This window comes from Labeo rohita, chromosome 7 (genome assembly GCF_022985175.1).
Source record: "Labeo rohita strain BAU-BD-2019 chromosome 7, IGBB_LRoh.1.0, whole genome shotgun sequence".
NCBI lineage: Eukaryota > Metazoa > Chordata > Actinopteri > Cypriniformes > Cyprinidae > Labeo > Labeo rohita.
In genome coordinates, this window is record NC_066875.1 from 39,075,889 (window position 1) to 39,090,827 (window position 14,939).

The following is a 14,939-nucleotide window of genomic DNA, read 5'->3' on the forward strand; positions in this document are numbered from 1 at the left end:
CCAAACAACTGACGCTTGCCTTGTTTTGACCAGCAGGCGTCGCCGTTGTGTCACGAACGATTGGAAGCAGTGAATCATTTTGCGAATTAAGCGATTCGTTTAATTGATTCGAAACTTTGAAAAGCTTCGTTTCTCCCATCACGTCTTGCTTTTGGGAAATGTGATTATTTGTAGACTTTTCTAAACAGAGAATTAACTGAATTTGAGCGCATCTCTCTGAGCTGCCGCTGAGCTAAGGTTACATACTGGACCGAAGTTGAAAGGTTCGTGCGGCGCGGTTTAAATCAACAATGTCTCATTTAACATTAGCCATTTCCCATATAAAGTTAAATGTGATAACCATTAATGCGACCAAACAAACTGTAGTCAGAAACCGTATGTCTAGAACCCTTCATCAGCTGTAAAATAATACTAAACCTGTAGTAATGGTAGACGGTGATTTCAGTAATATAAGTAGTCCTGTATACATTCCACCATACATTATTAACTTTAGGTTACTGTAATACATCTCTAAACAGTTTTACAACTTTCTGCTAATGTTTATTTAATTTATTACTGCTAGCAACCTAACTGGGACAGCTAAGTTAACGTGACGTTATTCGTTTACAATGGAGCTCATTCTCTGCAGTAACGTTACAATACACTGACTAAAGGAAACTACATCTTCGTTAAAAAAAAACAAACATACAACAACAAAAGTTCAATTTTGAAGTGCATTTCACGTTCTTCGTATAAGTATAATGTTATAAGAGTTATTTAAACCCTATTACTTACCTCACACTGATGCAGCAGCAGCTTCTTCTGTGGTCAGACACTGTCGACCGTTAAAATTTGAACTGTCGCCGCGGGAACCAATTAAACCCAACGCTGGGTTATTATTAAAAACAACCCAACGATGTTTAAAAAAAATAACCCAACGTTTTAGAAAATAACCCAACACAGTGACCCAATATGTGTAACCCATCTATTGGGTTAAAAAAATAACCCATCTATTTTTACTGTGTATATGGAGAAAAATCCTGAAATGTTTTCCTCAAAAACCATAATTTCTTCACGACAGAAGACAGAAAGACATGAACATCTTGGATGACAAGGGGGTGAGTAAATTATTTGTAAATTGTTGGAAGTGGACTTCTCCTTTAAGAGTGGTTTGTCTGTAACTTTTTGTCCACCCACACCAAGCATCAGCAGCCTCTCAAATGTTCACAGTCAAATAAATTGTATTAAAATAAAGGTATCTTAAATTAAATGAGCACTAGTGTATGTAATGACTTCCTAGGGTACATTTGATACAAACGAGGAAGGAGACTGGGATTAAAGAAATGTAGTTATGTTTTGTAAATGACACTTAGAGTAGGTGAGTGTAATCTAATTTGTGCTCTTTTATAGACCTATAAACCCACACTCAAGACACACAAACACAAATGATCTAAGACCGGAAGTCAAACAATGCTTTAAGCCATTTAACAAGATTAAGAAAATATAAAGAGCAGAGACAGGCAGCACAGAGACATGTCAGAGAGGGTATGTGAGCTGATTTTCCAGATAACCGCTGAATCCCATTGACTGATGAAACAGTTTGTTCCTGCAGTTTGTTAATAGAAAAACAACCTTTGGTGAAAAACAGGCCCACACACACTACTGTTCAAAAGATTGGCTTCAGGCTTTTTAAAGAAATGTATACTTTTATTCAGCAAGAATGCAATAATTTGATCGAAAGTGACTAAAAACATTTATAATGTTACAAAATATTTTTAGATTTTTGATCTTTTCCTATCATTGAATAATCTTAAAAGAAATACACAAAAATACTAAAGTTATAGTTCACCTAAAAAATGATCATTCTGTCATTAATTACGCAACCTCAAGATGTTTCAAACCCGTAAGGCATTTGTTCATTAATATATTTGATGAAATCCAACAGACAGCATAAAATTAAGGTTGAGTTCTGTCTATGCATGGTTAGAAAGCTCTTAGATTTCATTAAAAATATCTTAACTTGTTGCGAAGATGAACAAACGTCTTATTGGTTTGGAACCAATAAGACCTGTTCAAAAAGACTCGTAAGACTGCTCAAAAACATTTATTATTATTATTGTTGAAAACAGCTGAGTAAACTTTTTTTTTCTTTTCACTTTTTTTTTTTTGATGAATAGAAAGTTCAGAACAGCATATATCTGAAATAGAAATCTTTAGTAACATTATAAAATGTCTTTTGATTAGGGCTGTCAAATGATTAATCGCAATTAATACAAATACGCATACAAAATAAAAATTAAAAAAACTGTAATTGTTATGTATATATAAATAAACAAATGAAAGTATATATTTAAGAGAAATAGGTTATGTACAACTTATTTTATTAATTTATAATAGAAATTATATAAAAATTATAATAAATACATAATATGTCTTAAATATATACATGAATGTGTTTGTATTTATATATAGATAATAATTACACACAGTACACACACATGCATTGGGCAAACTCAAACTTTTATTTTGTATGCGATTAATCACAATTATTCGTTTGACAGCCCTACTTTTGATCAGTTGAAGGCATCCTTGCTAAATAAAAGTATTCATTTCTATATCTGTGATTTAAGTATCATTGTTGTAGCTTTTATATGGTTTGCACTGTAAAGCTTCCATGTTCTGCAATAGTATTCACATTAAAACCATTTATGCAACCCACCCAACAAGTCGATTTAAAAAAAAAAAAGTGTCCCTAATGCAAATACATTTACGTCTACAACTGCAGCATGTAAGAGATCTAATCTACTATTTTTTCACTCAGGCTGTGTGAAACTCAGAAGTGCTTACTGAACAATGCCATGACCTGAAGAGAGCAGGAATAACTAAGAAAAGAAGAACAGCACTGAACACACACCCTAACATGCCCTGGAATAGGTAATGGGAGTGGGTCTTTCCATTACCTTTAACCTGTGAAACTGATCTCAAGAAGACCATGTTTAGACTCCGGTTTCAGCAAAAACACGCACACATATGCTCATTTTTCTACACGCCCATAGGTTTTGGAGAGAAACCCAGTCATTGTCCCTCCAACGCACTCCTGTACCCATAACATCAGGCCTAAATAGAGCGAAAAAACGCCCTAACAGACCCGTGTGCCCTTATTCCTCCTTTCCTTTTCTTATCTGCCCATCGTTCTTGTCTTAGCTGTCTCAGCTGACACCCTCACTCTCAACGGAATGAGCCCTGTCAGGTCTGAGATAAAGAGATTATTCATACACACACACACACACATACACACACACATGCACTTCATGGAACTGTACTATAGCTCTCTGAGATCACGATAATTTGTCGATTTGAAAATGTCAGCTCATTTAAAAACAAATCTCAAGACAGACACTCTCAATAAATCTTGCGATAATATTTCATATATTGCATATTTAAATGGTTTTTAATTTGTAGCAGTCATGAATTAACACACAAAGTATAACTCAAATTTAAATACACATTTCTTGGAGTACAATTAACACTACCAAAGTTAGACTTAAAGAGATAGTTCACTCAGAAATGAAAATTACCCCAAGATTTACTCACCCTCAATATAATCAGAGTTTATTCAAAAATGTCCTGGCTCTTTCAAACTTTATAATGGCAGTGAACGGCTGTTGAGATTTTGAAGCCCAAAAAACTGCATCCATCCATCATAAAAAGTACTCCACATTGCTCCAGGGGCTTAATAAAGGCTTTCTGAAGTGAACTGATGCATTTGTGTAAGACAAATACCCATATTTAAAACTAGGAACTGCAAGCTCTAGCTTCCGCTAATGTTGTACACGTGTTGTTTTGGTTTACAGCAAAGGAAAACTAGTCTCCTCTTGGCTTTAATCCTGCAACATTTTTCTGTACAAATCCTTGTTTTGTACTTCTAATTCATGACTGGTGTTTTGTTTTGCTGTGAGAGAATCATGGGGTAATTTTAATTTTTGCGTGAACCATCCTTTAAACTCCATTAGTGTTGAATTAAAACTGACAAGTTTGCTGTATTTCTAGCTTTTATAAAAAATTAGGCTCAATAAATAAACAATATTTTTGTAATTTTTTGTGAACGAAAGTAAACATCTAATGAAAAAATTCAATTCATCTCTTCTGATGCATATAAAAATATAATTTGCAGAGGTACCGCATAAGCTACAACTCTGTTTTGAATGCAATTTTGCAATTCAATTATGCTTAAGCCTTCAATATTTTTATTTTTAACTTCTTTTTGTAAACAAGTTAATGTCTAATGAAAAGTATGTGACCCTGGACCACAAAACCAGTCATAAATAGTACGGGTATATTTGTAGCAATAGCCAACAACACACTGGTATGGGTCAAAATTATCACTTTTTCTTTAATGCCAAAAATTATTAGGATATTTAGTAAAGATCATGTTCCATGAAGATATTTTGTAAGTTTCCTACCATAAATATATCAAAACTTAATGTATGATTAGTAATATGCATTGCTAAGAACTTCATTTGGAAAACTTTAAAGGTGATTCCCTCAATATATATATATATATATATATATATGTGTGTGTGTGTGTATATATATATATATATATATATATACATTGCATCCTCAGATTCCAGATTTTCAAATAGTGCTGATTTAAAAAAATTAACCTTTATGACTGGTTTTGTGGTCCAGGGTCACATATAAGTATATTTCACTCTGACACACATGAAAACAGTTCCTAAAAATACAATGACATTTTTTTGTGGTGAGACCAGTGAAAATATTGGCAAAAATAAATCTGAACTACTGAACCAATGAGGTCAGCAGAAATGTTCCTTGTTGTTAAGCCCTAAAAAAATAGTCAACAATACATTGTATGGGTCAAAATTATTGATTTTTTTCTTTTATGCCAAAAATCATTAGGATATGAAGTAAAGATCATGTTCCATGAAGATATTTTTAAAATTCATAGTGTAAGCATATCAAAATGTATTTTTTGATTAGTAATATGCAATGCTAAGAACTTAATTCGAACAACTTTAAAGGCGATTTTCTCAATATTGTGATTATGTTGCACCCTAAGATTCTAGCTTTTCAAACAGTTGTATAAAGGTGATGTATAAACCTCAATTTCACAAAACTGACCCTTATGACTGGTGGCCCAGGGGTCACATATAAGTGTATATCATTCTAACACACATAAACATAGTTCCTAAAAATACAATGCAATTTATTGTGGTGAGACCAGTGAAAATATTGACAAAAATAAATCTGAACTACTGAACCAATGAGGTCAACAGAAATAATCCTTGTTGTTAAGCCCTAAAAAAAAATAAAAAAAGATTCCATGGATGGATGTCAAAAGAAAAAGGAAAAAAGATGAGGTGAAGAAAAGTGCCAGAGGAAAAAAAGTGGACAAAAATAGACAAGATGTTCTGAAACGAGTAATAAAACGGCAGTAAAAGTTGCGCAAGAACTCTCTGTGAGGTCACAGAGGAAGAAAAACCACAGCATGGTCATATGCGTCTCTATGACAACCGCGTGTATCTCCGTTTCTTTGACGCAATAAGATGGCAGATCAAACTCAACAACACTCTAACTCTTGTTCTTTCTCTCTGGCTCAGCATTGAAATACTGGCTCCTTACTGCCGTGTCGTGAGTCATTGTTTGGCCTTGGTCTATGTTGTGCAACAGGACTATTGAAATAAAACTGAATGAGCATCACATGGGTAAATGCTGTAGGTAAAGTGCAACAGGACTTTTAAATGCAGGACTATCAAATTCAATTCTAGAATATGGAATTAAACAACTTTAGGGATGATTTATTCATATGCACACAGGTAGTTTCAATCGCTCATTCATTCAAATGTGAATGATTGGTCGATGCAAGCGAGTGCACACAGGCCTGTGTTTTTGCATTACTGCGGTAAAACAACCTCAGGGTGCAATTAAATAGGAAGTGTTATTGACAGTTCAACTAACATTAACAAATTTGCTCAGCAAGATTGTATATTCAAACTGTTCAAACTTCACCACAGCGACAAAAAACAGACCAGGCATATATCCTGAGATATTTATATTTACAACTTAGTGCGTAATGTGAAAAAAGCTGAGAGTGCAATGCAACATATTTTGCATTAATGCATAATTTAAAGCTTGCATATGTAGAAGCCTTTGCAATCACATCCTCGCATACATATGTCTTTGGCCTAAATCTCTCTTATTTTCTCTTCCCATCTCCCTTGATTTGCTTAAAATAGGGATTGAGTTGTCTATTCATTCTTTACGCACTGAAATCCTCCCATTTCCTCTCTCGATGCAGTCAATGGGAGATTAAGCGTCAAAAGACAGTAGCCCCTGGGCTCTAACTGATGCTACTCTCACACACACACACTAACCGTGCAATAAACTAACAGCTGGCCACTTGTATAATACATTTACTGCTGGGCACGCACCCAGACACACACTTTGCACGATCTGTGTGTGCGGGTTTAAATTCTACCCTGTTCATTTTATTCTGCTGCACACCCTCATGCTAGAAAACTGCAACTGTACAATCGCTTCTGCTGAGTTAAGCAGGCCAGCCGAACAGACAAGCGGAGGCACAAAGCACTTGTGCGGGGTGGAGCGGGTGGGGGAGGGCTGTAGCACCTAGCCTCTAAGGATTGTGGGTATAGCTGCAGGTGAAGGGGGGTCAGTATTGCTGACAGATGTAGCGACTTTGACGTAATCACTGTCTGAGCATAGACTACATAGACAAACATTACATAACATAACCACATCAGTGGAATTAAACAAAAAAAAAAAGAAATATATACACAAAAATAAAACATTCTGAAAAAAAAAATACACACACACACACACACACACACACACACACATATATATATATATATATATACTTGCAGCAAAAGAACAAGGATATTATACTGTAGTCACACCTGTGTGATGGTCTATGATGACGGATAGCATTGTAGGTTTTGTAAGGTATGTCAACAGGTCTTAAATCTGAAACCTTCGTCAGAACGTTCAGTCTCTAATCACTAAAACCCAAACATAACAGCTCCATTCATAGAGCTGGACAAGCAGCCACCAGATATACAGAAACACACTTGTAAGCGCGCACACACACACACTCATGCACACACACACACGGTTACCTGGACTATAAGGAGATTTGAAGCTTTAGTCTTTTTAATTAGGATTGCTGAGCCCTTTCACTTCACTCACATGCACAAACACCTAATTCAGTATTTAAATCCTAAGTGTTTTATGATGGATGGATGCACTTCTGCACCACCAGTAGTAACAAACTAAATTACAAATAAAAGGTTTTTGTGCATTACAAATACACTAAGATATTTGAAAATTGTGTCTTATCCACATTAAGGCTACATTTATTTGACCAAAACGGGAACACTTATATTGTAAAAAATGAAAAAAAGTACAAAATAAAAGAATTGTTTACTATGTTAATACATTTTAAAATGTAATTTATTCCTTCGATGGCACAGTTAAATTTTCAGCATCATTACTCCAGTCTTCAGTGTCACATGATCCTTCAGAAATCATTTTAATATGCTGATTTGCCATTTTGGAAACGCATAAATATCAATGCTGAAAACAGTCATGATGCTTAACATTTTTGTGGAAACCATGATATATATATTATGGTGAATAAGCAACACATTCACACTGCCAACTCGTCACATATTGACACTAGGTAAGGACCCTTTGGCGTCACTTTTTTGATGCACAGGGAACCCCTTTAGTGTCATTTTTCCACATGCAGGGTCCATCCTTGCTTTAAATATGAAACCTTCGGCATCAATATGCTGAGACGAAAGGCACTGGAAATTTTATCATCATGCTTAAATTACATATTGGGTAATAATTTTGCCATTATGGCATATATGATGGGGTGCGAGTGTTTTTTTGTTCAATGTAAAAAGTTAAAACTATTTTTTTACATCATACTGTTTACACATTTATGAGCATGTAACCCAACCCCTGCTCCTAAACCTAACCATTTGTCAATACAAAACACAGGATATAACAGGTAGATACAACTACAGTCACAATTTAAATTTATTTACATTTTTAATTTTATTTATTTAAAAAATATGAATATCCCAAGTGTTCTGGAGCAAAATGATTTAGAATTTAAAAAATGCTGCCAGACAAAGTGTTATGTCAGCTTTGGCTGTGAAATGCCGCTGGCATGCTGTCTCGTGACCGAACGCACATGCTAAACAAGTTCAGGAGCATCTTTTTGAATGTGAAATGTGCAGGAGCAAGATCATTTTTTGTAGTGATTAGATTCTTATGATTTACTCTGTTCTTCGCATAAAGATATCAGAGGACTTGGAATGCAATGTAACTTGTTTGTAATACTTTTATACTGCTTTTTATGGTCAGTTTTTGCAATACATACCTGTCACCGTACTTTTATTTGCCTGTTGCGTGTTTTATTTTGTTCAGAAGTGGGTAGGTTTTGGGTAGGGGTAGGGGTAGGGGTGGGGTTAGGTGCTCCAAAATATCTATGAAAGTATAAATGCATATAAAATGATTTCTATTTTTGCATGCAAACCATTAAATGCAACACATAATGCAAACACAACTAAATACAATGGAGGATGCTGCATGTCCAAAAGTGACACTAAAGGGGTAGCCTGAGTGTCAAAAACTGAAGCCAAGGGGTCCTGACCAAGCGTCAGTATGTGACGAGTTGAGAGTGAAAATGTGTTTTATACATTCTGCTCTGTAACATTATAAATGGATTTTTTGTATGGTCGTTTTTGACCACATTAATGCATCCTTGCTGAATGAAAGTTTTCATTGCGTTAAAAAAACAAAAAAACACTTTTGAATGGTAGTGTACCATCAAAAAAGGTTTTTAAAACATAGGGATAAAAAACCCTGAAGATCTATCTTCATTTACCTACCCTCACCTATATGACTTTTTCTTTTCTTCTGAACACAAAAGCTATGTCAGGCAAAACGACAGCCTCAGTCATCATTCGTTTTCATTGTATAGAAAAAAGATGAGAGTGAAGAGAGAAAAAAGATGAGGCTGTCAGTCCCTAACATTCTGTCTAACATCTCCTTTTGTGTTACACAGAAGAATTAACATCATACAGGTTTAGAACAACATGAAGGTGAGTAAATGATGACAGAATTTTCATTTTTGGATGAACAATCCTTTTTTATTTCTCCACAAAATTAAATTAACTGCATCTACATTCAAAATTATAACTATATGCCACTTACTGAAATTAAGGACAAAGTATCGTGCTTTTATTTTATTTTAATGTGTTTTCACAAACATTTGTAAAATTAGGCTTAACAATGCATTTTATGCCATTTGCAGTAAGGTTGTGTTCCATTGCAAACATAGCCAATGTTTTAATAGCACTACAGAGCCACAATGTTTACACTTTTTAGAGAAGCCTACCAACAAGTGACTTATTTATGGCTGTCCCTGCATAAAAAAAACAAGAAAAATATTTTAATATAAAACAAGTACTACAAAAAAAAACCCAGGCTCTAAAAGCTCTTACCTGAGCAATTCTACAGCCCACATCAACACTCAAATTCCCATTCACCTTGCTATTCAAAGTATTCAAATGCACAACTAACCTATATTTTCTCAGGGTGTAGACGCTGATATCATGACAGCTCAGAGGAAAAGAGCAGCTATAGAGCCCAGGTGTGGGCTTTTTAACAGAAACAGACACCTTTGTTCGTTTCAGCTACATCTGTTCTACAAGGACATCCAATATTACCTTACCAAGCCCGTCCTACTTTCTGCCCTCCTGGACCAGTGCTACTTAACAACTATAGCTACAAAATATAGTACATCTTAGCTAAAATTAATCAGACTAACTATAAACCTAGGGCACCTCAGAGACTTAAAATAAATCACAGTCATACAGTAATGAAATAAAATACAAAATTCCTCTTTCCAAAACGCGGCAGCTTTTGCGTCAATGCAGCGCAGATACGTTTACAGCTGTCTGAGTAGGATATAATCCTATTCGGATTATTCAGTAGGAGCTGCGTGTTCAAGAAGATCTGCTGGCACATTCGCTTGACCACTCTCCAGCTCCACGGGGTTTTATTGGGACATGGCATCCTATGGGACCCTACGTTGCTCCGCCTCGTGGACGTGCATAAATAACCACAGATTACCTACTGTCAACTTTAATCCTTTCTCCCTCTCTCGCTGTATCTTTTTTTCCATCTCCCTTTCTCTCATGTATACCCACACTTTCCATCTCTCGTATACGCTTTCTGGCCCCGCTATCAAACCAGCCACAACCAGATTTGGTCCTTCAGGACTACTGGGCTTCTGGAGCGCTGAGTCAGTCTTTACTGACTCAATTTTATGACAGCTATCAGTAATAATAAATTAATCTTTATAGACGGGATTATCAGAAATATGCTGGTACACAGTTCATGTATATGGGACGCTATAAATAAACTTGGAAAATGTTGACAGTGATAAACATACTGGTGAGAAATGAGTGAGTAAGTTCAAAGTAAGATACAAAAACACAGCTGTGTTTGGCCACTCTGTCGATTTATACATTGAGCTGTATTTAGAGTACTACTGACAGTTTCCAATGCAGAACTGAGAGGAAAAAATATAGGCAGATTTCTGGATTAGTAGCTGGTGTGTATCAGAATCAGTGTTTGTGAAAGTGGGATTACAGGTTATTTAATGGAATATTCTGGGTTCAACGGAGGTTAAGCTGAATTGACAGCAATAGTGGTATTATGATAAAAAAAAAATACACTATCCTTCAAAAGTGTGGGACCATTTTTTAAGAAATGAATACTTTTATTCAGCAGTGATGCATTAAATTCATCTGAAATGACAGTAAATACTTTTAACAAGTTACATAAGACTTCTCTTTTAAATATATGCTGCTACTGAGTTTCCACATAAATATTAAACAGTACAACTGTTTCCAACAAAGCAAAAAAAAAAAAAGCTAACAAGTTAACAAGGCCAATTTAAATAGATTTAAAAGCATAAATGTAATTCTTCGTGTTTAAAAAAAAAACAAAAAAAACCTGTAAACAGAAAATTGTTTTAAGATTTTAGGAATTACAGCACAACAACATTGGATGCTGCGTGTTGGAAAACACACACTTTTTTTTTTCGCAGTAAAAATATCATGTTAACATATATTTTTTACATTTTGTTTCAACTTTAAAAAAGCATTAACATTTGTGACCCTGGACCACAAAACCAGTCATAAGTCACACAGGTATATTTGTAGAAATAGCCAATAATACATTGTATAGGTCAAAATTATCAATATTTCTTTTATGCCAAAAATCATTAGGAAATTAAGTAAAGATCATGTTCCATGAAGATATTTTGTAAATTTCCCACCGTAAATATATCAAAGCTTAATTTTTGATTAGTAATATGCATTGCTAAGAACTTCATTTGGACAACTTTAAAGGTGATTTTCTGAATATTTTGATGTTTTTGCACCCTCAGATTCCAGATTTTCAAATAGTTGTATCTCGACCAAATATTGTCCTATCCTAACAAATTATACATCAATGGAAAGATTATCAGATGATGTATAAATATCTATTTCAAGAAACTGACCCATATGACTGCGTTGCGTTTACGTTGATCAAAATTATACCACAGTAGCTGTTGATATATCTTAAATTGTACTGAGCCCATAAAATTGCTTTAAATATTCGGGCCTCTCAAAATCAGTGCAGCCAGATGTGGTTGGGTGTGCATGCACTTTGTCAATGCAAAGCATAAATTAAGTCCAAGAGTAGCATTTACAAGTATGTATAGGTTTTAGGGCGCATGAGCGCACAACGGATGGCATTCTTTGAATAAATGGATGTGTGTCCAAACGTGTGCAAATGTGTGCAGACTGTGGTGGAAATATAAACTATGATCCAGTTAAGCAAAAGCCCCATGAGTAGTAAAAAATAGCCGTTGTTACCCAACTATATCAATGTAGGGGATCGTTACAAAACTGCTTGAAGGGATAGTTCACCCAAATATGAAAATTACCCCACCCTCAAGCCATCTTAGGTGTATATGACTTTCTTCTTTCAGACAAATACAATCAGAGTTATATTACCCTGGCTCTTTCAAGCTTTATAATGGCAGTGAATGGGTGTTGAGATTTTGAAGTCCAATAAAGTGCATCCATCCATCATAAAAAGTACTCCACACAGCTCCAGGGGGTTAATAAAGGCTTTCTGAAGTGAATCGATAGATTTGTGTAAGAAAAATACCCATATTTAAAACTATAAGGCGTCATGTCTAGCAAAAGCTCCAGGGAAAGTGTCACTAGTCTCCTGAGAACCAAGTTCTGTTTACAGAAGCACAGAAAGCAAATCTTCCTTTGTTTAGCAAAGGAAAACCAGTCTCCTCTTGGCTCATATCAAAATTCTACAACATTTTTCCTCTGTGCTTCCACGTTCATCACTTCTCACCGGAGCTTACACTACACCTATGTCCTACATCATCTGCTGGAACGCCACTTTCTCGTGTACATGTGTACAACAGTTACTGCGAGATAGAGATTATGCTTTATAAAGTTTTAAATATGGATATTTTTCTTACACAAACGCAGAAATTCACTTCAGGAGGCCTTTATTAACCCCACAGAGCTGTGTGGAGTACTTATTATGATGGATGGATGCACTTTATTGGACTTCAAAATCTCAACACCCATTCATTGCCATTATGAAGCTTGGAAAGGCCAGGACATTTTTTAATATAACTCCGATTGTATTCGTCTGAAAGAAGAAAGTCATATACACCTAGGATGACTTGTGGCTGAGTAAATCATGAGGTAATTTTCATCTTTGGGTGAACTATCCCTTTAAGTGTCTCTGTGTTCTATTATGTGGTTATGGGTATTTGTGTGTGGGATTAAGAGATTCAAAAATTACCTCAGCTTCACTTCACCCATAGCTCTCCATTTAGGTAAATGTTGTCTTGTGGTTATGATATGGATGAATGATCTCACTCTCTCTTGTTAACACAGTGGCACAGTAGAGGAATTCACCTCCCTCGGTGCCAGGTCTAAATTCACTGCTCTCTACGGCAGACTGAGATACACGTGGCACTACCACACAGCAAGAAGCGAAGCCCTGCCAGAGCTTCAAACAGTCTCAGTGTGTGTGTGTATGGGTATGTAGGTGTGTTTGCGAGACTTTAAGCAGCATATATTAAGCAGCTGTATTGCCCATAGGAGGTTACATTCCCTCTCATGCGCATTAAAAGACTTTTCTATATACTAGAGACATTATAGTTCTCAGGCATTTTGCTGCCATTCCTTTCACCCTCAGCTTTCTCTCCCACCACTTTCCTTCCATATCGCAACCTCTAATTCATCTCATTCTCTATTTTCTTTCCCTTGACTGCTAGTGGGAGTTTGGATGTGGCCAGTGAGACCCAGTTTGGAGTTCAGCCAGGCAAACTGCTTTCATCGTTGTTCCTCCAAAAGCACTGAAAACCCAAACAAATGAACCCTGAAACGTTCATACGATTTCCTCAACTCCCACCAAACATGAAAACCTGATCCGTCTCGAAGTTTCTGTCTCTCACTTTCTTTCCATCTTTTCTCCATCTGCCATTGGCACACTGTCTGTCTGTCTCTCACTTTCTCTCTTTCACTCCCATTGTGCCATCTCTTTCTCACCCTTGTACTATCTCTCCCTCCTCCTCTCACTTGCTTTAATCCTTTCTCAGATTGAAGGAGGTGGTGGTGGTGGGGGGAAGGGGGGGGACTTCCCATTCTACATTCTCTCCCAAAAATCTATTTTTGTCTGTGCTCTCTTACTCTACTCGGACAGAAACGTTTTATTAAAACGCAAGGGAAAAAAAACGGAGCGAGGGAGCGATGAGTTCAAGCCTACTGGAGCTGAAACACACACGCAAGGGCACAAACACACACACATACACGGCAGCCAGGGAGGAAAGCCACGAACAAAAGGATCATTTATTACATGCAGAAAAGGGGGGCTTGCGGTTGTGACCACGTTGGACCAGCGCAGCGTTGGCCCCTTCTCAACATTCACAGCCAGCTCGCCGCATTTCCCCCCCAGCGCCGATGCCATGCTGTCCACTAACTGCAAAAGATTCACTCACCCACTCGCTGCTGCAAAATAAGCCCGCATCTTTCTGTGTTCTTTCTGTAGTATTCAGTCCAACTCTGTGATAATCTTATCATTTGGTTTAAAACCAGGCATCAAATCTGGGACATTTAAGCAAGAAAACAAGAGAGCGATAGTTAGATCAGAGATTTCTACAAACAACCACTGTAAGCTTTCCCTTATTCCACAAGAGTCACTGTTTTCTTGCATAACATAAACTGAACACGGCGCTTCAGACATATGCGGTTAGCCTGCTCTGTCACTATTTGCACAAAAAGACAATTTATGCAAACATCCCGTCACTGAACGGCAAACCCGAATCTAGCCACAAACCCATACGTGCCTTTAAAAGCACACAGAGGGAACCCAAAAAGACAGTAACTCAAACAGAATTGAAAGACTGTATTTAGCCATTTACCCTGTCATTGTAAACCTTCTATATACATAACTATCGAGGACACTTTAATGTCGTAGCTCAAAGATAAACACAGGAAATTTCTAAAATACATTTAAAATGGTAAATCAAATTTAGGATCCCTGGGAACGACAGAGGCGGCAGACGAAACCAATGGTTATGAGATTTGCAAAAGGGAACTTTCCATGGCTCTCTGATCAGTATTGTTGGCATTGTAATGCCTGGCAGACAGGTGGCTCCTGTATCTACAGGCACCAGGTGGATATGAATAAAGAACAAAAGTGAACCATGGCCTCATAAAGTTTTGTTATGGAACAGGCTGTACTCCAGGCTGTTTCCAGTGTATCATCACAACCTGTTATTGAGTAAAGTGGAACCAAAGCTGAGATAA

General features: G+C 36.4%; 1 protein-coding gene across 4 annotated transcripts in view; it reads right to left on the bottom strand.

Annotated features, from left to right (window-relative positions):
• Positions 1–14,939, bottom strand: part of si:ch73-335l21.1 (insulin receptor substrate 1-B) — a 55,490-nt gene that overhangs the window by 21,239 nt on the left and 19,312 nt on the right. For 2 of the 4 annotated variants that reach the window (XR_007828022.1, XR_007828023.1), the window contains exon 3: positions 14,129–14,234. The exons of the other annotated variants lie outside the window; for them this stretch is intronic. The gene's annotated coding sequence lies outside the window, so the exon portion shown is untranslated. The remainder of the gene's footprint in view (positions 1–14,128; positions 14,235–14,939) is intronic. 4 annotated transcript variants of the gene reach the window in all.